The sequence below is a fragment of the Callospermophilus lateralis genome, unplaced genomic scaffold (genome assembly GCF_048772815.1).
Source record: "Callospermophilus lateralis isolate mCalLat2 unplaced genomic scaffold, mCalLat2.hap1 Scaffold_66, whole genome shotgun sequence".
Lineage (NCBI taxonomy): Eukaryota > Metazoa > Chordata > Mammalia > Rodentia > Sciuridae > Callospermophilus > Callospermophilus lateralis.
Genome location: NW_027514882.1, coordinates 136,651 through 159,910, shown reverse-complemented (window position 1 = coordinate 159,910; position 23,260 = coordinate 136,651). Strand labels below are relative to the sequence as shown.

At 49.7% G+C, this 23,260-nt stretch overlaps 1 pseudogene; it reads left to right on the top strand.

Moving 5' to 3' along the window:
* Positions 1-22,993, top strand: part of LOC143390052 (leucine-rich repeats and immunoglobulin-like domains protein 1) — a 30,080-nt pseudogene extending 7,087 nt beyond the window's left edge.
* Positions 22,994-23,260: the final 267 nt, after the last annotated feature.

The following is a 23,260-nucleotide window of genomic DNA, read 5'->3' as shown; positions in this document are numbered from 1 at the left end:
GTGTCTGATCGGAGTGCTGACCAGGCACACTCCGGGTATTGGGTAAAGGTTGGACCCCTTTGACCCCGGGCACTGTCATTGCAGACACCTCGAGCACAACAGCCTGGTGGAAGTGAACAGCGGCTCCCTCTTTGGCCTCACAGCCCTGCACCAGCTGCACCTTGGCCACAACTCCATCTCATGCATCCACCACGATGGCTGGAACTTCTGTCAGAAGCTGCGTGAGTTGTAAGTGCCCTCAGCTTTGGTCTGTGGAGGCAGATCCTCCAGAGCCCAGAGAGTAGTGGACTAAGAAGGGGTGTAGGCCTCGGGGGCAAAGGCAGCTCAGAGGCAGGCAGGCCGGTGGCCCTGTTCTGGCAGAAAGAAGGATAGATGTCCAGGCCAGCCAGGCCCAAAGCAGGAATGTCAAGTCTTTGAGCTCCAGGCCCTTCCTACCTCCTATTTTTGAAATAACAGAGGTGTAGCCTGTCGGTCCCCATGAAGAGCCTCTGTCCCCAGGGATTTCATGGGTGTGGAAAAAGCTCCTGAAGTCAAGGGCTCTGTCTGGGAAGGGCAACCTAAAGAACACTTCTCACTGTAGCTTCTTGCAGAGTGATGGTACCTTAGGCCTCTGGGCCATGGTGTGGCACACCTGTAATGCCAGTGACCTGGGAGGCCAAGGCAGGAGTATCACAAGTTTGAGGCCAGCCTCAGCAAATTAGTGGGACCTATTTCAAAAAAAAAAAGAAGCTGGCAATGTGGCTCAGTGGTAGAGCACCCCTTGGTTCAAGCCCCAGTACGAGAGAGAGAGAGAGCGAGAGAGAGAGAGAGAGAGAGAGAGAGAGAGAGAGAGAGAGAAACAGTGTGTTTGAACCACACTGGGATCATGAACAGAGCAATGGCGACCCGTTGACTTGAAGAATCTGTGTGTCCTCAGTGCTTGCACCTCAGTCAGCTTCCCCAGGGACCTGGCTCTTCCCTTTACCTGTCGTGCCTGGTGGAGGAGGTGGATGTGCATGGAGGCTCACAGTGTCCCCCCCACCCTCCATTCCTTTGGAAGATCCCCAGGCAGGACACCCAGGCTGGGCCTGAGGGCACCTGAGCTCACTATTGGCCAAGCTGAGAGCCACAGTGGTGACCCCTGGAGAGGGAACCTGGGTCCCCTCTCTGTGGTCCCCTCTCTGTCCTGCATGCACAGCCGGAGCTGCATAGCCAAAGGTCAGAGAACATGGCCATGTTCCCGTGTCTGCACCCGTTTCTAGATTTCTGCTTGTGTTGGGGGAACAGGTCCTCGCTAGGTGGAAATTTTCAGTTTCATAATGCTCTAGTTTAGTCCGGTTGGGTTTCCTTATTTTTCAGGAGAGTTTGGGAGGGTTTTCTCCTTTCCCACTTTTCATAGGCTTGGCCTAGAAAAATCGTCACTTAATGTGAGCAAGCGTATGGGTGCCAGGCACACTCACAGGGACCTGGAACTTCATGCTGCGCTTGCAGCCCCAGTCCTTAACTGGTCCCTCCCGTTGTGTGTCCCTTGCATCTCGGGCCCACAAGCATCCCTCTGCTGACCTGGCGTTTCAGTCTCTTTGGGACAGTGGTCAGAGCATGTGCCATGCAACAGCCTGCCTCTCCCTCCCACTCACTGCCCTTGGACTTGGGGTGTTAGATTCACCCTCCTGGTGCTTTAGGGTGCTGCTTCCTCCCTCTTGTGGTATCGGATGGCACACTCTTTGCTCAGGTGAGGACCTCATGAGGGAACTCCAGGGACACGTGGTTCTCTGTTGTCCTAGTCCGGGAGCCCTGGGGAAGCAGGGCAGGTTGAGTCCCACAGTCCTGAGCCTGTCTAGTTCCTAGGGTGAGGAGCCACCGTCCCGTGACTCAGCAGAGGGTGTGTGACCTCCTGGGAGAAGCTGTGCTCCAGAGCCTTGATGGGGCTTTGAGCTCCCTGCTCCCCTTTCTGGCTGTGGACCGCTGTCTGCTGTGCCCTTTAGAGGGACCGGGGGTCACTGCAGCGTGCCTTGACCAGTCCTAGAAGCTTGCCCCATTCTCAGGTCACCTCAGAGGCAGGCTGAGGGTTGCTTTCCCGCCCCTCCCCTAAGCCAAATTCCTTAAATGCAGGTGAGGATATAATTTTGGTCTCTTGCCAGGTTTTGTGACTGACAGACACCATGACTTATTTCTCCAGCAGGGAAAGAAGGCTGCCTGCTGCCCCCTTTAAAAACTCATTAATCTTCAATGATACTATTTTTCTTCTTCCTGACCCAGCCCAAACTTCCCATTTTTCAACCAGAGGTGACCCGTATGCCAAGTGACCAGTGCCAGGGTTGTGTCAGAAATGCAAGGGTGTCTGAAAGGAGGGTTGGAGTCTCACATGCAGGCTAAATGGATGATTTGGGGCGTGTCCTGTCCTGCTCACAGGGAGGGTAGGTGACACTCAGGCCAGAGCCTCCAGCCTGAGGCTGAGGCCCTGAAGTGGTTGTCCCAGGCAGGGATGCATGGCGCCCTCTGCTGTCCAGTGCGTGGAGTGGCAGCATCTGACCCACAAGGGGCCTATCCAGGGTGTCGGGCCTCTGCCAAGAAAGGTCTGAATCAGGACCAGCCTGGACACCAGCAGGGAGGTTTTGTATTGCATGACCTTGTGCCATCCCCAAAGTTTAATCACACTGGGACCTGCACAGCCATCCCTGTTGTTAGGCCAGGTGGATGACCTAGCTGCACGTCCACTGTGAGATACTCCCTCCCCACGGAGACCCCATGGGTTGTTGTAAGCAAGTCTGTGAAGCCTGATAATGACCTGTGCCCCTCCACCTCCCCAGGATTCTGTCCTTCAACAACCTCACACGGCTGGACAAGGAGAGCCTGGCCAAGCTGGGCAGTTTGAGCATCCTGCGCCTCAGCCACAACTCCATCAGCCACATCACCGAAGGCACCTTCAAGGGACTCAAGAACCTGCGCATCTTGTATGGCATTCACTGTGAGGGTGACCAAGCAATGGGGTCCTGGGCAGGACAGCAGAAGAGGACAGAGCCGGCCCCCGAAGGCCTCTCTGGGAGTTCTCTGAACTCCACTCCCAATGGCTTTGGGTGGGAATTGGACCCCAAGCTGATGTGTTATGTGTGCATAGCTGATATTGAATGTCTTGTTCCCCTGGGATGGTGCCTGAGGGAATGACAACCTTAAAGTGTGGTGTCACGAAGCAGAAGCTGCACATTGTGCCTGTCAGGACGCTGGGTCCTGCTGTTGAAGTGAGCGTCCCCAGGTCGGCAACCACTGCCACACTGTCCCTGCAATCATTTTTTTTTTCTTTCTTTCAGTACCAGTGATGAAACTCAGGGGCACTCGACCACTGAGCCACATCCCCAGCCCTATTTTCTATTTTATTTAGAGACAGGGTCTCACAGAGTTGCTTAGTGCCTCGCTTTTTGCTGAGGCTGTCTTTGAACTCATGATCCTCCTGCCTCAGCCTCCTGAGCCCTGGGGATTACAGGCATGCAACACTGGGCCCAGCTTCATTTCTTTAAACCCTCTATATCTTTTCTCAAAGTCATGGCAGAAAACTAGTTCAAAAACTAGTGCAAAAACTCCTTTGTTACACTTGGTGTCCAGTGTGCCTCATTTCCAAAAGAGGTGGAGTTGGGGACTCTGTATCTTTCCTTGTCCTCATTAGGGAGTCATTCAACCAGGTGGAGGTGACAATGCCATGTCCCTCTAAGTGTCCCATTAGGTAAGTCACCAGAAGTCATCGCAGATGCTTTTCTGGGATTGTTGGCCTCAGTCAGTTTCCAAACCATCAGCAGAAAGCACCCAGAGCGGGGTGTGTGATTTTCAGCAGACAGTGGTGGTGGGCTCTGAGGCCCCTGTCCTAGGCATGAGTTCCCGGTGGACAGGGGCTTGCTGCAGGCAACTGGGACAGGAAGCTCCTCTGCAGTTGTACCTGGTGGAGCTGGTTTTAAAGTGGGGGCAGTGGAGTCACTGCCTGGGGGAGCAAAGCACCCCAGGCCAAGCTATTCAAGCTGAAGTCCTACAAGGCCAGGATAAGGAGGCCAGGCATTGAGACTTAGCAGGCCGGAGGAAGAGAAAAAGGTTGGCAGCAGGAGTGGGCACACAGGCACACAGAGGCACCGCCCCAGGCCTGGGTTCATTCAGTCTGAAGATAATAGGCAGGAACTGTGGGAAGGAGAAGCCCCTACAGCAGCCGACTTTGCTCAAGCAAGGTCACAGTAAATGGTTCACCTTCAGTCAGAGCTCCCTTCCCTCTAGCACCATCCATTCCAGTTCTTCCTGGGAGCCAAGAGCATCCCTTTCTGTTCCTGGCCCTTGTGCAAGGGCTCAGGAGAGGGAAGGGCAGGCATGAGGGCCTGGTGGAAAGTTGGAGATGGCAGAGTGCATGCAGAATAGGGCCTTGCTACCAGGTGCGATGTCCCGCCTGGGCACTTTGACCTGCCCTTGGATTCTGGGAAGCAGGCTGAGTCACTGGCCTTGGGATTTGCTCTGCTGGAGGAGCCTGGCCTGTCGAGTTGGCCCCATCTCTCCCACCCTGGCGAGTGAGTCACAAGTCTGACTCAGCACCCAGATGTCCTCCCTGGCTCAATGTCTAGCTCTCTGCAGGCCATGTAAGGAGATGGGCTCTGGGCCCCAGACTCACCAGCCAGCATGCAGGGCACAAGGCCAGGGTTCCTTTCTTTACTGCTCAATTTTTTTCTTCTACGTGCCTTGTTCCAGATTCTTGGTTGGGTCAAAAAAAGGGACTCTGGTTGAGTTAGAAAAGATAGGAACCTCAAGGAACTTGTCAACCGATCCTCCATGCCACGGCAAGGTGTCTACTCTGTGCAGGCAGATTACAAACTGGGCTTTCCTAAATGTGCTCTGTACTGCTTCCCACCCCCAGGCCTAGCCAGGGAAAGCTGCTTGTTTGGGGTGTGCATCATTTGCATTGGAAGGCCGTGGGAGCCTAGCCATGCTGCAGGCTGTACAGAGCGGGGCCTGCTTGACAGAGCCGGACTCCTCATGACTGTACAGGACACTGGGCCCCCTAGAGTGCACCTGGGTGCCTTGAGCAGTGAAGTAGAAACCCAGTGTAAAGCAGTTCTTCTGTCCCTGAAGAGAGTGGGAGAGGGAAATCCTGGGAACTGAATTAGAACAAACTATATCCCATGCTTTAAAAATGATGCCATATTCTGTTGTCATGTAGAACTAATGAAAAAAAGTAGGTTGAGGGCTGGGGATGTGGCTCAAGTGGTAGCGTGCTCGCCTGGCGTGCGTGAGGCCCGGATTCGATCCTCAGCACCACATACAAACAAAGATGTTGTGCCTGCCGATAACTAAAAAATAAATATTAAAACTCTCTCTCTCTTTCTCTCTCTCTCTCTCTCTCTCTCTCTCTCTCTCTCTCTCTATCTAAAAAAAAAGTAGGTTGAGGGTTGTGACTGAGAGGTTCATGCTCTGTCTTCTCCCCAGGGACCTGGACCATAATGAGATCTCAGGCACATTAGAGGACACCAGTGGTGCCTTCACAGGCCTCGACAGCCTTATCAAGCTGTGAGTATTTCTGAGTACCTGGCTCTCTGAGCGCTGGCATGCACTGGAACCCCCTTGGACAGCTCCCTTGTCCTGTGTCTGAGTCCTGCAGCAGAAAGTGGGCTCTACCCTGGTGTGGTGGTGCACGCCGGTGCATGCCTGTAATCCCAGTGGCTCAGGAGGCTGAGGCAGGAGGATCACGAGTTCAAAGCCAGCCTCAGCAACTTAGCGAGTCCCTAAGCAACTCATTGAGACCCTGTCTCTAAATAAAGTATTAAATAGGGCTGGGGATTTGGCTGAGTGGTTAAGTGCCCCTGGGTTCAATCCCCTGATACCAAAAAAAAAAAAAGAAAAGAAAATAATTTGATGCCTGTGATTTGGATTTGAAATAATCCAGCTGGATTAGAAAATGGTGAAAGAGTAGAGGTAGAGGTGATAATGAGATTGGCACAATCTGATGACACCTGTGGGTGTGTGGCAGCCACCTGGGGTTCACGATACTCTTTTGTCTGCTGTCATGGTATGCGAAGGCTTATGCATTAGACAGGAAAGAGAAAAGTGGATCTTGGTGTGCAGCTCTAGGTTGACCACTGTGCTTGGTGTTGAGTGACCACTTAAGGAGGGAACCGTGCTGCTTGGATCCCCTCCTCTGCTGGGTTTCCTCCCAGTGTCACTGGGAGCTCTGTGGCATGGCTGTGCTGGAAGATGTGGCCACCACACTGCGTTGCCCCATCTCGATGGGCTGGCCCCAGTCTGCAGGCTCCCCTGGGCAGTGTGGAGCATTCCAGCACAGAGGAGCCATGTGGAGTCCCAGAGAGGTGGCCTGGACCTGCCTTTGGAGAGCTTGAGAGGCTGGTCTTGCTGGATCTGCCTCTGAATGGGGAGGTGAGCTACTCCTGAGGTCCTTCCTAGCTCACCACTGGGCAGGCCTAAATAAAGTTGTTTTCTCACTAAGAGCAGCAGAGCCCTCTGTGACAACCAGGTGGACGTTGCCCTTCCTTGTTCCAGGTTTTGAGCTCAGGTAGTCCCTCAAGCCCAGCCATTGATAGTTCTTCAATCTGGCTTTCTGGTGCTGCTGGAGTGTTCCTTTCCCCCAGGTTTGTGGGATTGTCATACTCTCCCACTCCAGAGATCCTGTTCTAAAATGGCTCTGGTGTCACCTGCTGGGGACCTGCACAGGTAGTATATGAGGAGAGAAGGAAGAATTTCTGGACCCCAGGAGAGGCAGTTCATTGGCAATGTTAGTGACATGGGGAGGACAGGCGATGCAGGGGTCTGCCCTGTGCCTGGGGCGTTCTTTGGGAGGCTGGGTGGGAGCAGAGGTCCATGTAAAGGGAGTGTCGGGGGAGATGCAGAGCCACTGGGTTCCCATGAGGTAGGAGGTCCTGTAGCTGGTGGGCAGGGCCTTCATAGTGGGATTCATGGGGAAAGGGTTTTGTGCATGTCATTGCTAGTCCCAGGGACATGAGTGCCACTGCACCATCCCCCTGTGCCTTGCCACCGTGGCTTGGGAAAGCACTAATCCAGCCTTTGGGAGCCTATGACTTACTGGCCAGGAGACTCATGAGGGGCCAGCCATCCCTTCCCTGGGATCCCTGACTGTGGGACAAGAACATCCCTCCAGCAGAGAGCTCCAGTTCCCCTTTGCCCACCCAGTGGCTGTTTGTTAGAACCACTGCAGTGTCTAGCTGGAGCGCCACCCAGCCCCCACACGCCAGCAGGGAGAAGGTGAAGGCCTGTTTTAGTCCACACACAGCACGACGTGCCCTGCGAAATTGAGAATTCATTTTATTGTTATTGTCACCATTAGGAATAACAGCCTGGCCTCACTGTAAAAAGGGTCAACGTGACTAATATGGAGTGGATGAAATAAAGCCTGGCATTTCCCTGGATCTGGTTTACAGTCTAGATGATCAGCGCCATGCGTTTTTACTAGGACCTGGGGTGCACGGTTCCTCAGCCTGTGGGGGATCTGAGCAAGTAGAGAGTTTGGCAGTGCCCTCAGCCTTGCTTGGAGTTTGGTGCCCCCCCTGAGTCGTTATTTGTTGGAGCCCTGTGGCATGGCTGCCCCAGACATTGGCCTGTGGGCTGGTGGTGTCTGGGGAGCAGGTGGAGCAGCCTTCCCTGTCTGAGCTCTGGGTCCTGGCTTGGCCTGTACTCTCGAGGACACCTGCTGCTTTTGCTCTGTTGCTGTTAGGTTGAAGCTCAGACAGCTGGCAATGGCCTGACCCTGCCATTTTTTATTTTGGGGAGCTCACCTTCCCTTTCCTGGCATCCCTGAGGAGGACTTGGTGCTCACTGGCTTCTCTGGAGGGAGGTAGAACTGGCCTTTGTATTCCACATTTCTTACCTGGTTCTTGGTAGGACCCATGTCTGATGGGTTGACATCATATAAAATCTGGGATCTTGCTCAAAAACCACAGCACAGGGCATCTTCTGCAGGCTGAGATGCCAGGATGTATCTCAGGTGCAAAGAGCTATGGAGCCACCCTGACAAGCCACCCATTTTCCTATTCCCTTCTTGCCTCTTTTGGGAACCATTATCCCTGGAACACAGTTCTAAGAAGTGGGCAGCAGCTTTCAGATCCATAGTTTTCATTACCTTCTCTGTTTCTCCTCACTGAGAGACTACCCAGCCTGCCTCTTGTGATTCTATTTCCTGCCTCACCCCCAACCCCCTTCAGGGGCCCTTGGAGACAGAGGGCCAGGTGGGACAAGTGTGTGTCCAATGGGTATTAGTTATGTAGGACAGTAGAGTGTACTTTGACATATCATACATATGTCAGATCATCATGGAGTCTAACTTCCCATTCTTGTGGTTGGACATTATGTGGAGTTTCCCTGGTCATGTGTTCATATATGAACACAGGAAAGGTCTGTCCCATTCATTCTACTGTCTTTCCCATTCCCATTCTCTCCCTTCTCCTCATTTCCCTTTTTCTAATGCAATAGATTTCTATTATTCCCCCAACCGTCCTTGTTGTGGGCTAGCATTCACAATTCAGAGTGAATATTTGACCTTTGTTTTTTGGGATGAACTCATTTCACTTAACACAATAGTCTCTGGTTTTATTCTTTTACCTGCAAATGCCATAATTTCATTCTTTAAGGCTTAGTAATATCCCATTGTGTATGTACACTGTATTTTCTTTATCCATTCATCTGTTGAAGGGCACCTAGGTTGGTTCCATAGCTTAGCTATTGTGAATGGGGCTGCTATAAACATTGATGTGACCATGTCACTGTAGTATGCTGATTTTACGTCCTTTGGATATAGACTAAGGAGTGGGATACCTGGATCAAATGATGGTTCCATTCCAAGTTTTCTGAGGAATCTCCAGACTGCTTTCCAGAGTGGTTGCACCAATTTGCAGTCCCACCAGGAATGTATGGGGTGCCTTTTTCCCACATCCTCACCAACACTTATTGTTAGTTGTATTCTTAATGATCGCTATTCTGACCGAAGTGAGATGGAGTCTGCAGGGGGCCTTTGTAGGCCCTAAAGTGAATGCACCTTCAGCCTGTCATTGCTCCTGAATTCTAATAGAGGGAAAAGTGTTTCCTCTCAGAAGGGGCAGGACTGTGTATGTCCACTCTGGGATCTTAGTGCAGGTCAGCTTCCCCTGCCTCTCACTAGACAGGCTGACTGTGTGTTATTTCTCCCCCCTTTTCTCCCACCCTGTCTCTTCCTGGATGTTTGGAATCTGCAGGACTCTGTTTGGGAACAAGATCAAGTCCGTGGCTAAGAGAGCGTTCTCGGGGCTGGAAGGACTGGAGCACCTGTGAGTATCTTGCCAGACCTTGCCTGACCCCCAGGCCTGCCAAGGGTGGCCATGGCAAAGTCAGCTAGGATTGAATGGCATCTTTGTAAACTGAGAAACAGACTGTTTAGAAGCAGCAGCTGCTGGCCCTTATCTTGCCTGTGCCAGAGCAATCACAAAACACATGGCCAGTCGATGTGATACCCATGAATGCAGCTGGTGTGTAAACAATACCTTCCTCCCTCCAGTGCCCTGTGTCACTGCTTCCTCCTCTCCTCCCTGGGCCCTGGTCTCCTCATCACCCCCAGAAGGCCAGCCATCAGAGTGACACATACCCCACCCCACTGGGAGCTTCTCTGCCTGGCCCTGGGAGTAAGGGGACCAGCCAGCCCTGAGACCTTCACATCCTCCTGGGGTAGCTCCTTCGAGTGGGTGGGCTTGAGTCTGTTTTTTCTTTGCACCAAGTTCAACCCCGGTTCTTCTGGGAGAGCCTGTGGCAGTTGACTTGCTGAGCAGGCCTGCACCCGCCTCTGCACTGCCCCTCAGACAGGTTGGGTCCCCGTGTCACTGCATGTGCTGTATCAACACGTGTGAGAGCCACCTCCTGTGGAGTTATCACCTCTGGGTCACATGAAACCAAGGCTGTCACGGAAAACCTCCGAGTCTCCTGGCTCAGACACAGGGCTGGCTGGAAGGGCACCTGGGGTTTCTTGGCACAAGTCCTTGTGTTGTGTTTCAGGGACCTGGGAGAGAATGCCATCAGGTCTGTGCAGCTGGACACCTTTATCAAAATGAGGAATCTTAAGAAACTGAGGCTTTCTGGGGCCCTTGTGATTATGAGGAAGAACTTCCAGAGTAACAAACCCTTGTAATTGCTTTGTGCTCACATTTTTAATAGCTATGATCGTTTATGGGTAGATGCAAGTTAAACTGTTTTAAAAAAATACTATGGGGAAGCTGGCTTGGTGATGCACGCCTATCATCCCAGCAGCTCAGGAGGCTGAGGCGGAAGGATTGCAAGTTCAAAGCCAGCCTCAGCAACTTATTGTGGCTCTAAGCAACTCAGTGAGACCCTGTCTCTAAATAAAAAAAAATAATAATAAAAGGGCTGGGGATGTGGCTCAGTGCTTAAGTGCTCTGGGTTCAGACATTGCAGGATTATCAGGCCATAAAATGCCACCCGTCCCATCCCTCCCACAGCCTGGATTAACTTTGAAAATGATAAGCTAAGGGAAAGTTGTCAGTGACAAAGGACCGCAGATTCTATGACCCAGTCACAGGGAAGTCCCAGGACAGAGAGATCTGTAGAGGTAAGACGTGCCCTAGGAGGTGCTCCAGCCTGGGGAGAGATGGAGAGAGAAGGGGAGTAGCTACAAAGTGCTTCTTCATGAGGTGACAAAGATATCTCAAAATTGACTGTGGTCATGATGACACCTACTCGTGAATGCACCACAGACCATTAAGTTGTGAACTTGAAATGGGCGAGCTGTAGTATAGGTGAATTGTTGCTCAGTAAAGCTCTGTGTGTGTGTGTGTGTTATAAATATAATTTTTACATGTCATAAAAATGTGTCTCTTTAAAACATGAACTTTGGATTTAGAGTCTTCAAAATTTGTGTCCTCACTGATTTATAACATTTTCATCACTTCTGAAAGAAACCACAACCCCACGAGTTAGCAGGCATTCCCTCTTCTCCTGGCCATCAGCCGTGGCGGTCACTAGTCCACGGGTGTGTGTGACCTGCCTGCTCTGGACAGTTAATATGAGTGCTGGTGGATGGCATGTGGCCTGAGGAACTCTTCTTTTCTCACTTTGCTGGGTCTTCTCCCCTAGTGGGGGGATTGGATCTGGGGCCTGAGCTGCCCGCACCCCTGAGCAGTTTTGTTTTATATTTTTAATATTTTTTAGGTATAATTGGGTACAACACCTTTATTTTATTTGTTTATTTTTAATGTGGTGCTGAGGATCAAACCCAGCGCCTCACACATGCTAGGTGAGCGCTCTACCACTGAGTCCCAGCCCCAGCCCCAACCCCTGAGCATAGTTTTAAAGCATCAGTTCCTTTTCTGTGACTGAGTGACATCCTGCTGTATGGATATAGGTTTTGTTTCATCCATGCATCAGATGGCGGATATTTGATAGTGCTTTGGGGATTTTATGATTAATGTTGATGTGAACATTCATGTACTAGTTATGTGAATTTTCTTGGGATTGCACTTGGGAATGGAATCTTTGGGTCCTGTGGTAGCTCTAGGTGTGACCAAAGAACTGTCAAACTGTTTTTTCAAAGTGGCTTCAGGATATTACACACCTGCTGGCAATGTACAGGATTCTGGTTTCTCCTCATGCTTGCAGACACTTGCTATCTTTTTTATTTCAGATTTTGCTAGTGGGAACACAGTAGAATTTCATGGTAGTCTTAACATTTCCACAATGACTTATGATGTTGAATAATTTTCTAGATGCTCATTGGATTGTGCATAGCTTCTTTGGAAAAATAGCTACTCAAGTCATTTATTAATTTCTCTATTTTGTTATGAGTTATCAATTCTGAATATTAGCACATTCAGATCTATATTTGTTATGAGTTGTCAGTTCTGAATATTAGAATATTCAGAATATTAGACCTCATCGGGTCTATGATTTGTAAATACAATTTCCTAGTCTGTGAATTGTGGTGGTGGTTTTTCAGTTTCTAGACAGTTGTGCAAAATTTTTTTTAGAAATATTTTTAGAGCCAGTTGCAGTGGTGCATGCCTATAATTCCAGCAGCTTGGGAGGCTTAGTCAGGAGGATTGCAAGTTCAAAGCCACCCTCAGCAATTGCAAGGCACTAAATAAACAAACAAGAAAAGAATTCCATTTACAATAATTTTATTCTGGTGGGGGGCAGGTACCAGGGAATGAACCCAGGGGTGCTTAACCACTGAGCCACATCCCCAGCCCAATTTTGTATTTTATTTAGAGACAGGGTCTCATTGACTTGCTTAGTGCCTCACCATTGCTGAGGCTGGCTTTAATCCTGCCTCAGCCTCCCAAGCTGCTGGGATTATAGGTGCATGCCACTGAGCCCAGCTAAGTGTAATATGAACTGTGGATTTTTCAAAGATGACCTTTATGAGGTTAAATAAGTTCCTTTCTTAACCCTAATTTTTTGAATATTTTTATTATGAAAATCTATTAGATTCTGTCTTGTGTGTAATATATTTGTGTGTGTTTCTGAGATGACTGTATAGAGTTCCCCCCCTTTGTTTTATTGATAATGGTCTAGTACATTGATTTTTGAATGGTAAACCTTGCTTTCCTGGGATCAACCTAACTTGATTATAGTATGTGATTCTTTTTAGGTGCTGTACATTTCAGTTTGCTGGGATTTTTGCTGAAGTTTTTGCATCTATACTTATAAAAGACATTGTTCTCTAGGTTGTTGTTGTTGTTGATGTGTGTGTGTGTGTGTGTGTGTGTGTGTGTGTGATGTTTTTCTTAGGTGTTTGTTGTTAGAATAATAGTTGTATAAAATTAGTTAGAAGATATTCTCTTTACATCTACTTGTCCAAAAAAAGAAAGAGGAAAAAAAATGCTTTGGAAGTTTTGGATTGGTTCTCTCTCTAAATGTTTGGTAGAATTCTCTTGAGTCTGGGCTTTTCTTTATAGGAATTTCTTAATTCTACATTTAAAAATTCTTTTTTTTTTAAAGAGAGAGTGGAGAGAGAGAGAGAGAGAGAGAGAGAGAGAGAGAGAGAGAGAGAATTTTTTAATATTTATTTTTTTTTTTAGTTTTTCGTTAGGCACAACATCTTTGTTTGTATGTGGTGCTGAGGATCGAACCCGGGCCGCACGCATGCCAGGCGAGCGCGCTACCGCTTGAGCCACATCCTCAGCCCCATTTAAAAATTCTTAAACTCTAAAGTGTCTCCTTAGTGTTGAGCCAGAATTTGTTTTTTCTTGAGTCAGTTTTAGGAATTTGTCATTTCAGCCAGGTGGTCTGGTTAGCTGGATAGAGTTGTTAGAGTGTTCCCTATTTTCCTCTGGCTGGAAGAAGGTCAGTAGTAGGGTGCCCTTTTTTGTGCCTACTGTTTTTCCCTCCTGCCTACTAGTTGAGCTAAAGGTTTTTCAATTTTGTTGATATTTTCAAAGAACCAATTTTTGCTTTGCAGTGATTTTCTCATTTTCCTGTCCTCCTCCTTTCATTTCTGCTCAAATCATGATTAATTTCTTTTTTCTGCTTGTGGTGGTGTAGTTTATTCTTCTTTTTCTGGGTTAAAAAACTGGATTATTAGTCCTAAACTTCTTTAATACAGGCTTTTCCAGCAATAAGTCCATGAGCACTATTTTAGGCGTAGCTTCCGAGACTTGAAAACTAAACACATCGTTTTCATTCAACTCAGAGCATCTTCCAGCGTCCCTGTGACTTCTCTGCTATGCGGAAGTACACTGCTTAATTTCCACAAGTTGCTTTCTAAATACTCTCTTCACTGTGGATTTAAACGTTGTTCCATTGTCATCAAAAAAGATACTTTGTGTGATTTCCATCTTTTTAAACTTATTGGACCTATGTTTTGACCTAAAATATAGTCTTATCTTAGAGATTGTTCCATGTACATTTCAAAAGAATATTCTGCTATTGTTTGGTGGAGAGTTCCATGGGTGTATATTAGAACTAGTTGGTTTATACTGTTGTTCAAGTCTTCTTTATCCTTGTTCATCTGCCTAGTTTTTCTGCCTAGCTTTTCATTGGAAATAAGAATATTATTGTTACATTGTCTGTTCTTCTCTTCAGTTCTGACAGGTGGTGCTCTACATTTTGTAAAGCTCTGTTAGGTGCACATATTTATAATTTTTATGTCTTCCTGATGGATTGACCCATTTGCATGATAAAATATTTTGTCTCATATTGGGTGACTGTTTAATTGTCTTGGGATCTAAACTGCCTCTTGTAGGTAGTGTATACTGGATCATAGTTTTTTATCCATTATGGTTCTCTTTGCCTTTTGATCAGAGTGTTTAATTCATTTACTGTTTTGTTTTGTTGGAGGAGGGGGTACCAGGGATTGAACTCAGGGGAACTCAACCACTGAGCCACATCCCCAGCCCTAATTCGTATTTTATTTATTTAGAGACAGGGTCTTACTGAGTTGCTTAGGGCCTCACTTTTGCTGAGGCTGGCTTTCAACTCATTATCCTCCTGCCTCAGCCTCCTGAGCCGCTGGGATTACAGGCATGCACCACCACAGGTAATTCTTGTGGGTAGGGTCTGGTAGCAGTAAATTCTCTCAGTTTGGATATTTTTTAAAATCTGGGAATGTTTTAATTTCATCTTTATTTTTGAAAGATAATTTTGCTGCACCTGAGATTTCCAGACTTTTTAAATACTTTGAATATTTCTCCCTCTTGACCTTCCTGGTTTTGGATAAGAAATCAGCTACAAATATTTTCAAGGATCCCCTGTACTTGATAAGTTGTTTTTCTTGTGCTGTTTTGAAAATGCTTTGTCTTTGGCATTTAACACTTGAATATGATGAACCTAGCCTTTTGAATGAATTTTGCTTAGAATTGATTAAACTTTTCAGATATGTGGGTTCATGTTTTTCATCCAATTTATAAGTTTGGGTGCATCAGGGCTTCAAACATACTCTCCCTCCTCCTTGTGTCCTGTGCTTGGACTTGCATGATCTGTGTGTTGAGATGCTGGATGCTCTTGCACAGATCTCTGAAGTTCTGTGTATTTTCTTCATTCTCTTTGATTCTCAGACTGGATATCTCCGCTGACCTGTCTCAAGTTCACTGACTCACCTGCAAGTTCAGTTCTGCTACTGAGCCCTCTAGGATGGATTTTTAAAAAATATTTTTAGTTGTAGATGGACACAATACCTTTATTTTACTTAGGTTTTTTTTTTATGTAGTCTTGGAGATTGAATCCAGGGTCTCAGCCATCCTAGACAAGGGCTCTGCTAGGGAGCTACAGCCCTAGTCCTAGGGTGGATTTTGTTTTGTTTTTATTTGGTTCTGAGGATTGAACCCAGGGCCTTGTGCATGCAAGCCAAGCACTCTACCAATGAGCTATATCCACCCTAGGGTGGATTTTTAATTTCAGTTACTATACTTGTAAATGCCATGGTTTGTATGTGGTTCATTTTTATAGTTTCTGTTCTCATGCTTTAATTCTCTTAGACTAGTTTTAGTTTTTCAAGTAGTTTTATAATAGCTGATGTTGTTTAAAACATTTTTTGAGAGAGAGAGAGAGAGAGAGAGAGAGAGAGAGAGAGAGAGAGAATTTTTAATATTTATTTTTTAGTTTTCAGCGGACACAACATCTTTGTTTGTATGTGGTGCTGAGGATCGAACCCGGGCTGCACGCATGCGTGGTGAGCGCACTACCACTGGAGCCACATCCCTAGCCCCTCTGATGTTGTTTAATGAATCCAAGATCTCAATTTCCTCAGGGACAATTTGTATTGACGGTTTTTTTTTACCTGTTTCATAATTTGTTGTTGAAAATTGGACATTTAAGATAAAATAATATGCTGGGTGCGGTAACACAGGCCCCATCCCAGCTGCTCAGGAGGCCCATGCAGTAGGATCTTGAGTTCAGAGTCAGCCTCAGCAACTTAGAGGAGGTCCTCAGCAACTCAGTGAGACCTTGTCTCTAAATAAAGTACAAAATAGGGCTGGGGATGGGGCTCCATGTTTAAGTGACCCTGGGTTCGATCCCCAGTTCAAAAAAAAAAAAAAAAAAAGTAAAATGACATGGCAAGTCCAGAGTCAGATCTTCCTGTCCTCCCCCAGGGCTTGCTAGCCCATCACCGTTCCTTTAGGGCCTCTCCTAGATGAGTGTTGTGGAGCCTGCTCTGCACAACCCCTTGAGTTCCTGCTTGGCTTGCTAGTGTGTAGCCAATAGTTGGACACAGAAGTCCTTAAGTCACGCCCATCAGCAAATCCTGGGTCCTTCACCCAGGCCGGGTATGTATGTGCTGGCGTGTGCTCTCACTTCCTGCTTGTGTGTGTCTGCCATCTCAGCCCAGGCAAGAAATGAGGGCTCCCCCGAAGTCTTTCCAGGGTGTGTGTCCACCCTGCATGTGGGCATGCACTTCCTGATTCCCAGGACTCTGGTGGACCTCACAGGGCCTGCTGGTGCTATCTCCTCCACCTGACTTTCCTTCAGTTTCAGTGAACTGTCCTGTTCACCCCGACGGGCACAGTCACCTTGGACAGTGGCATGGTTACACAGTGGCCACTATTTTCATCAGATGCCTGGGGACAGGGCTTCCTGTGGTGAGCCTTCTTCATGAGTGGGGCTTTCTAGGTCTTGGCCTGACAGATCACACAGTGCCACTGCTCAGATGAGGCTTTTGGGGGAGCTACACCTGCCCCCTCAATGGTTGCTAGCTGCTGAGTCTCAAGGCTGTCACAGAGTGGGGTGGAGGCAGGTAGGACTTGGGTAACTCATAACACCAGAGAGCTCCTATCTCTTTCCAAGAGGCCTCCATTTTCTTGAGTCCACACCCTGTGGATCATTGTGTTTGATTTTCCAGAAATTGGAACCGATGATTTTGACCAATTTTTGCAGTACTTTCATCATTTTAAGGGAGTTCAGATTTCTGGGAGTCCCAACGTTCTGGAAGCCATTGTGCCAAAGTCCTTTGTGCAGCCACAACAAGTGGCACCTCTTGTGTAGCCGTGTCAACAGGTGCAGTGGGTGTGGGCCTCTAGGAAGCTTCCGGAGGGCTGGGTGACCAAGTGCTGGTGGCCCATTTCTAGTCCAGGGGCGTGCTCATGGCCTCACCTGGGTGGGGCCTGGTGTCCCTGGCCTGGTTTTGTGCGAGCGTGACAGCAGCTGGTCCCTGTCTCCTCATGGTGGCCCTTCTCTCCCAAGTCTACTTCCCAAAGCCACAGATCATCACCCAGCCGGAGACGACAACAGCTGTGGTAGGCAAGGACATCTGGTTCATGTGCTCAGCAGCCAGCAGCAGCAGCTCCCCCATGACCTTTGCCTGGAAGAAGGACAATGAGGTTCTGGCCAATGCCGACATGGAGAACTTCTCCCATGTGCGCAGCCAGGATGGGGAAGTGATGGAGTACACCACCATCCTGCACCTCCACAGGGTCACCTTTGGCCAGGAGGGCTGCTACCAGTGTGTCATCACCAACCACTTTGGCTCCACCTACTCTAACAAGGCCCAGCTCACGGTGAATGGTAGGTGCCCCCGTTGGTCTCTCCCAGGCACCCCGCCCTGCTAGCTGCCCACCTAGGAGAGGATGAAGGCAGACCTGCGATCAGACCGCACTGTACCCTGGGTTTGCCCAGGGCAGGTTCTGCAGGTTAAAGCACCCTCTCCCTGGACTTTGGGTGACTGTTGGGAGGCAGGGTGAGTGGCAGAGCTGAGCCTTAAACTTCTCTGGAACCACACAATTCAGTTTCTAGGTCCCGTATCCCAGACCCTGGGGAAGCTGTGCCCTTGAGTGGGTGGCACAGCTGTGGAAGCACAGGCCAGCCTGGGCAGGGGCAGGTCCCCACCTCTCAAGACAGCAGAGAGCAAGACAGATGTGGGGGAGGGTGGGATGAGGTCCTGTACTCAGAAACCAGCTTGTCAGAGCTGCTCTCTTCAGGGCTGCTATTTTTGGAGGGGGACGGGAGGAGTGTGAGTGGGCATCTCCCTGAGAACCCGGGGAGATTTTTCTCATCATTAAAGTGCCAGTGACAGAGTTGGCTCGAAGTTCATCAGAAGTGCCAGCAGGCTGCGCTCAGTCAGCCCAGCAGACCACAGAACAAACTTGACCACACTCAGGTTGTCTTGGTGTATTCTTAGAGAGGCCACACTGCCACCTCAAGACTCAGGCAACTAAGTGACTCTCTGCCAGGGCATTAGTTATTTACACCAGGTAAATAAGGTCCCGGGGTGCTTACCCACATCCCAGCACTTTCCTATATTTTATTTAGAGACAGGGTCTCACTGAGTTGCTTAGGGCCTCACTAAGTTGCTTAGGGCCTCACTAAGTTGCTGAGGCTGGCTTTGAACATGATCCTCCTGCCTCAGGAGCCACTGGGATGACAGGGGAGGGCCATGGTACCTGGCTGACCAGAGCAGCTTGGACAGGAAGCGTGGCGATGCCTGCCATGCAGCTGGACACTGACTCTGGAGTCCCACTGCTTGCTGAACCTGAGCCAGTGAGCCCAGTGCTTCTGCCTATGTGTGCTCAGCAGCATGGCCCTCAGGCTGCCCTGGGGATGCATGGACCTTCCCTCTGTTATTGCAGCTTAGTGAGCAGGTATTTCTGTTTCCCAGGCTCTGTCCTTGTGGCTTGTGAAGGCAGGTAAGCCTCAGGCCCCGACTTCCAGGGTCCCACCTGTGTGACCCATTTCCCATGAGGTGCAGTAGGCAGAATGTCAGCCATAGCCTGGGAATCCATCCCCAGATGAAGTGGACAGGTGGAGGAAGTGCCAGGCCATGGTGGGGAGAGGCTGGCACTTTCCCTGGGAAGCCTACTGCTCTTGATTGAGGTGGCTGTAGCAGTCCTGGGCTGGTGGTGGCACAGGGCGGAGAGGTATTGAGCAGTGGCCCTCGCACACTGGGGGTCTCTGCCCCAGAGGTGTTCCCTGCATTTGCAGCCAGCTGTCCCCTGACCTCCCCCTTTGTGTGTGTTTTCCAGTGCGGCAGCACTGGAAATGTCTCGGGGCATTTACCAAAATGCCCCGAGACATTGCCATCCAGACTGGCACCATGGCTCCCCTTGAGTGTGCGCCCACCAGCCACCCCAACCCCCAGATTGCCTGGAAGAATGACGGAGGCACATATTTCCCTGCGGCTCGGGAGTGTCACATGCATGTCATGCCAGACGACGATGTGTTTTTCATCACTAATGTGAAAATAGATAACATGGGCATTTACAGCTGCACCGCCTAGAACTCAGCAGGCTCTGTGTCAGCGAATGCCACCCTGACTGTCTTAGGTTCGACCCTTGGTATACTCTGGGGGGTGTGTGTGTGCGTGCATGTGTAGGAGTCTGAAATGGCACTGAGGGGAAGGCCTGCGGAGTTGCTCTGTGAACCCTGGGGTTACGGGAAGGTGTTGCTACTGTTTGAAATTTGGGGCTGCATTTAGGATTTTTTCCTCTTTTTAAAAAAAATTGTTTGGGGTCCTGTGGATTGAACCCAGGGCACTCAACCACTGAGCCTCATCCCCAGCCCTATTTTGTATTTAGAGACAGGGTCTCACTGAGTTGCTTAGGGCCTTGCTAAATTGGTGAGGCTGGTTTTGAACTTGCAATCCTCCTGCCTCAGCCTCCTGAGCTGCTGGGATTACAGGCATGCCCCACCACCCTGGCTCCTATCTCTTTAAAAAGACTAAAGGCCAGTGCAGTGCCAGAACCTTGAGCAACTGGTGACCAACGAGCATGCAGGAGGGGTGTGGTCTTAGTCAAAACCAGGGACACAGCACAGTTTGGGAACAGGAACCTTTATGACCAGAGATCAGCCATCTTCTGAAAAGCTTGCCACGCTGATGGAAGCCCTCAGATGGGATTATTAGAGAACCAAGCAGACCACAGCACTGAGGCCCCAGAGTGAGTGTGCTGTCTCTTGATCTCTTGCAGAGACCCCGTCCTTGGTGGTACCCTTGGAAGACATCATGGTGTCTGTGGGGGAGACGGTGGCCCTCCAGTGCAGTGACTGGCAGCCCCTCCCCCTGCATCACCTGGCTCAAGGGGAACTGCCTCCTGAGCCTCACCGACAGGCACCACTTCACCTCCGGCAACCAGCTGCTGGTGGTCCAGAACGTGGTGGTGGAGGACGCGGGCCAGTACACCTGCGAGATGTTCAACATGCTGGGCATGGAGCACGCTCACAGCCAGCTGAGCATCTTGTCCATGCCTGGTTGCAGGAAGGACCACCATGGCATCTTCACCATTACCATGGTGTGCAGCATTGTTCTTATGTCGCTGGTGTGGGTGTGCATCATCTACCAAACCAGGAAGAAGAGCGAGGAGTACAGTGTCACCAACACAGGTGAGCACGGTGGCCGTTCATTTCCGGGGCAGGAGAAGCCAGGTCCACACTCTTCAAGAGCTCTCATGCTCTGGGAACTCCAGGACCTCTGGGAATGTGGTTCTGGAGAACTGAAGCCTTGGTCCTGCGGACACTGGGTTCATACTCAGGGCAGAGCCAGAAATGGAACTGCCTTGGGGCTAGGGCTGGGGCTCAGTGGTAGTGCACTTGCCTGGCATGAGTGAGGCACTGGGTTTGATCCTCAGCACAGCATATAAATAGATAAACTAAAGGTCTATTGACAAGTAAAAAAAAAAAAAGAACTTCCTGCTGATGTCCTCCTCATAAACGGAGGTGGATTGTCCCTGAAGCATCACAGTGCTGTGGATTTATTAGTTCTGTCTCCCTTCCTGTCACTCTTCCCCGTCTTTTGTGGTCTCACATGCTTTTGACCTGGGCTCAGGTTCAGCTCAGGTCTGGGAGGGCCTCCTACCTGCACCAACTCCTGGTCTCTGCGTAGCCTCGATGGCGGTTGCCAGGGGATCCTGTTCGGGGCCTGACAGTGAATGCACATCTGCATCTGTTGTCACCGCAATCCTGAATATTTCATTGTCTTATCTCCTTGCAGATGAAACTATTGTGCCACCAGATGTTCCAAGCTACCTCTCTTCTCAGGGGACCCTTTCTGACTGGTGAGAAACCTCAATCAGGACTGAGGGTGGCCATTGGGCCAACAAGCACATTGAGAGCAACAGTAAGGCCTCTGATACAGTGAGATGGAGCTCTATCTAGGTGACTGTCCTCCGTAGGTGGAGATGGCCTCTAGCTCCCTATTCAGGTGTCTGGCATTAGGTGGGAGGGAGCATCAGGTGAACGAGGCAGCTGCTGGCCCAGGCCTCTGTTGTTCAGCTCAGTCCTGGTCTGTGCAAGCTCTTCAGAGGTTTCAACATCCTGTCTCTCCGGAAGGTCACCATCTGGGCTTAGCAGTAAGCCTCCCAGTTGGGATAAGGTAGGACCACTGTCAGAAACAGCTGAAGGGTACCCCCAGGCCTTGAAACCAAGCCCTGCTTCCACAGTTGGCCCTTGGTATCTGTGGGTTCGATTCTCTACACACTAGAAATATCCAGGGCGGAGAAGGTGCATGCACATGCAGCCTTCTTTTCCTTGTCATTATTCCCCCAAAACACAGTCCAATAGCTGTGCACACAAAGTTACATTTTACTAGTCACAATGCTTAATCTAGGGTGACTTACATGGGACAGTGTATTCAGGTTATGTGCAAATGGTGTGTTATTATATACAAGGGAACTTGAGCATCCCTGAATTTTGGGATCTGTGTGGGGGCTCTGGCACCATGAAGGTACGAAGGGATGCGAGTGCAGCGGCAGTGCCCAGACCTGCTCTGTATTCCAGACTCACAGGGAAAGCTCTCTGCAGGGGGCGCTATTTCAGTTGGTGGGAGATTGTGAGTGCTTGCTGAGCTGAAGGCCGGGCCTGAGAGAGCTGCTCCTCTAACATGGCTGCAGATGCTCAAAGACTGCTTGCTGGGAAAGTGGTACTAGAAAACAGGCCCATTGCCAGCTTTGTGGTGGCACAGTAGTAACTCACACTGATAGAGAGACTACAGCAGCAGCCCCACCAGTCCTGCTCATCAAACTCACTGAGACCTCCTCTGCAGTTTCTAACCTGGGGAGTCTGTTGCAGGTGTGTGTCTGAGAGATGCGGGCCTCTTCCCAGAGGTTACGTCCACAACACCATGCAGAGGCAGCCCAAGCTCTGTGTTAGATACAGTAAAGAGCCCTGGAAAGTGTCAGAAAAAGCCACTGGGACACCTGGTCCACCTAAGATGGATAGGTGATGCTTCCACCAGGAAAAGCAGTGCCTTTTTGAAATCAAGATCTGGGTTGACCCACTCACTAAATGAAGAGGGGAGACGCCTACATTTCTGTCTAGCACTCTCTAAATTGGGTATTTAGTATATAAACAGGAAGCTCTGGCCTGGTGCCCTTTTAATTCTAGAGGAGTGTGTCTCTTAGTTACTATTTATGGTACAGTAAACCTGAGCAATAATTTTGCAGAATAATAAGCAACATAGGGGGTTTTAGTATCTGTTCACCAGGGTTGTTTTGAGGTTAAATTTCTAATTATTCAGAAGACTCTTAACCCTGCATGGTACCTAATTAAATTGTTGGGGTTTTTCTTTTTTCTATTTTTTTTTTTTTTTTTTGCCTCTGATCACAGTAGTGTGACTACATTCTCTAAGTACAAGATTAGCTTAATCTGGGGCATGTGAGCAAGAAGGAGCCCATCTCCACTAACGGTGTGGCATGTGCCCAGCCTTTTCTGTGAAGGTCTTTGGGGAGGGGGCATTTGCAGGCCGGGGGCAGGACCCCACTTGGGTGCAGGTGGGTGGCCTGTTCTGTGGGGGTGGCTCTGACCTGGCCCATCTCTCCTTCAGAACCCAGTGGCCCTCTTGTGTGCAGTGACTGCAATGCTGATGTGGACAGTTACTCCAAGGAGCAGGCCCCCCACCCTCAGCCCACATGCAGGGACAGCACACAGCCAAGTGCACTGTGTGTCCAGGATCCCAGCCAGGGCGACCAAGGAGACTCTCCACATCACCCTTGCAGTGGGGCCGGGGACAGGTCCCTGTACCCCAGCAAACAATAGAATGCCGACATCCTTGAGGAAGCCGGCGGTGTCCCTAGATGGAAAAGGTGATCCCTTACTGTCCTCCTGGCCTCCCTGGCAGCTACACTAGCTGCCACAGCTGGTCATGCTGGAACTTGGCTCTGACGGCCTTCTCTTTCCCCAGGGGTCTTTGCCTGTACTCTATAGTGAGGCTGTGCGACGTGGACCCTGCAGACCTTCAGCCCTGCCCTGTGTTCCCTTCAGGCAGCACGGAGCTCCCAGAGGCCTCCTTGGCCTTTCCTGCAGGTTGCTGTTTCCTTGGAGGGGGGTTAGTTCTGGTGCCTTAGTGCATGGTGGGAATTTAGAGACAAAAACCACGTTTGTTTCCTGGGGTTCC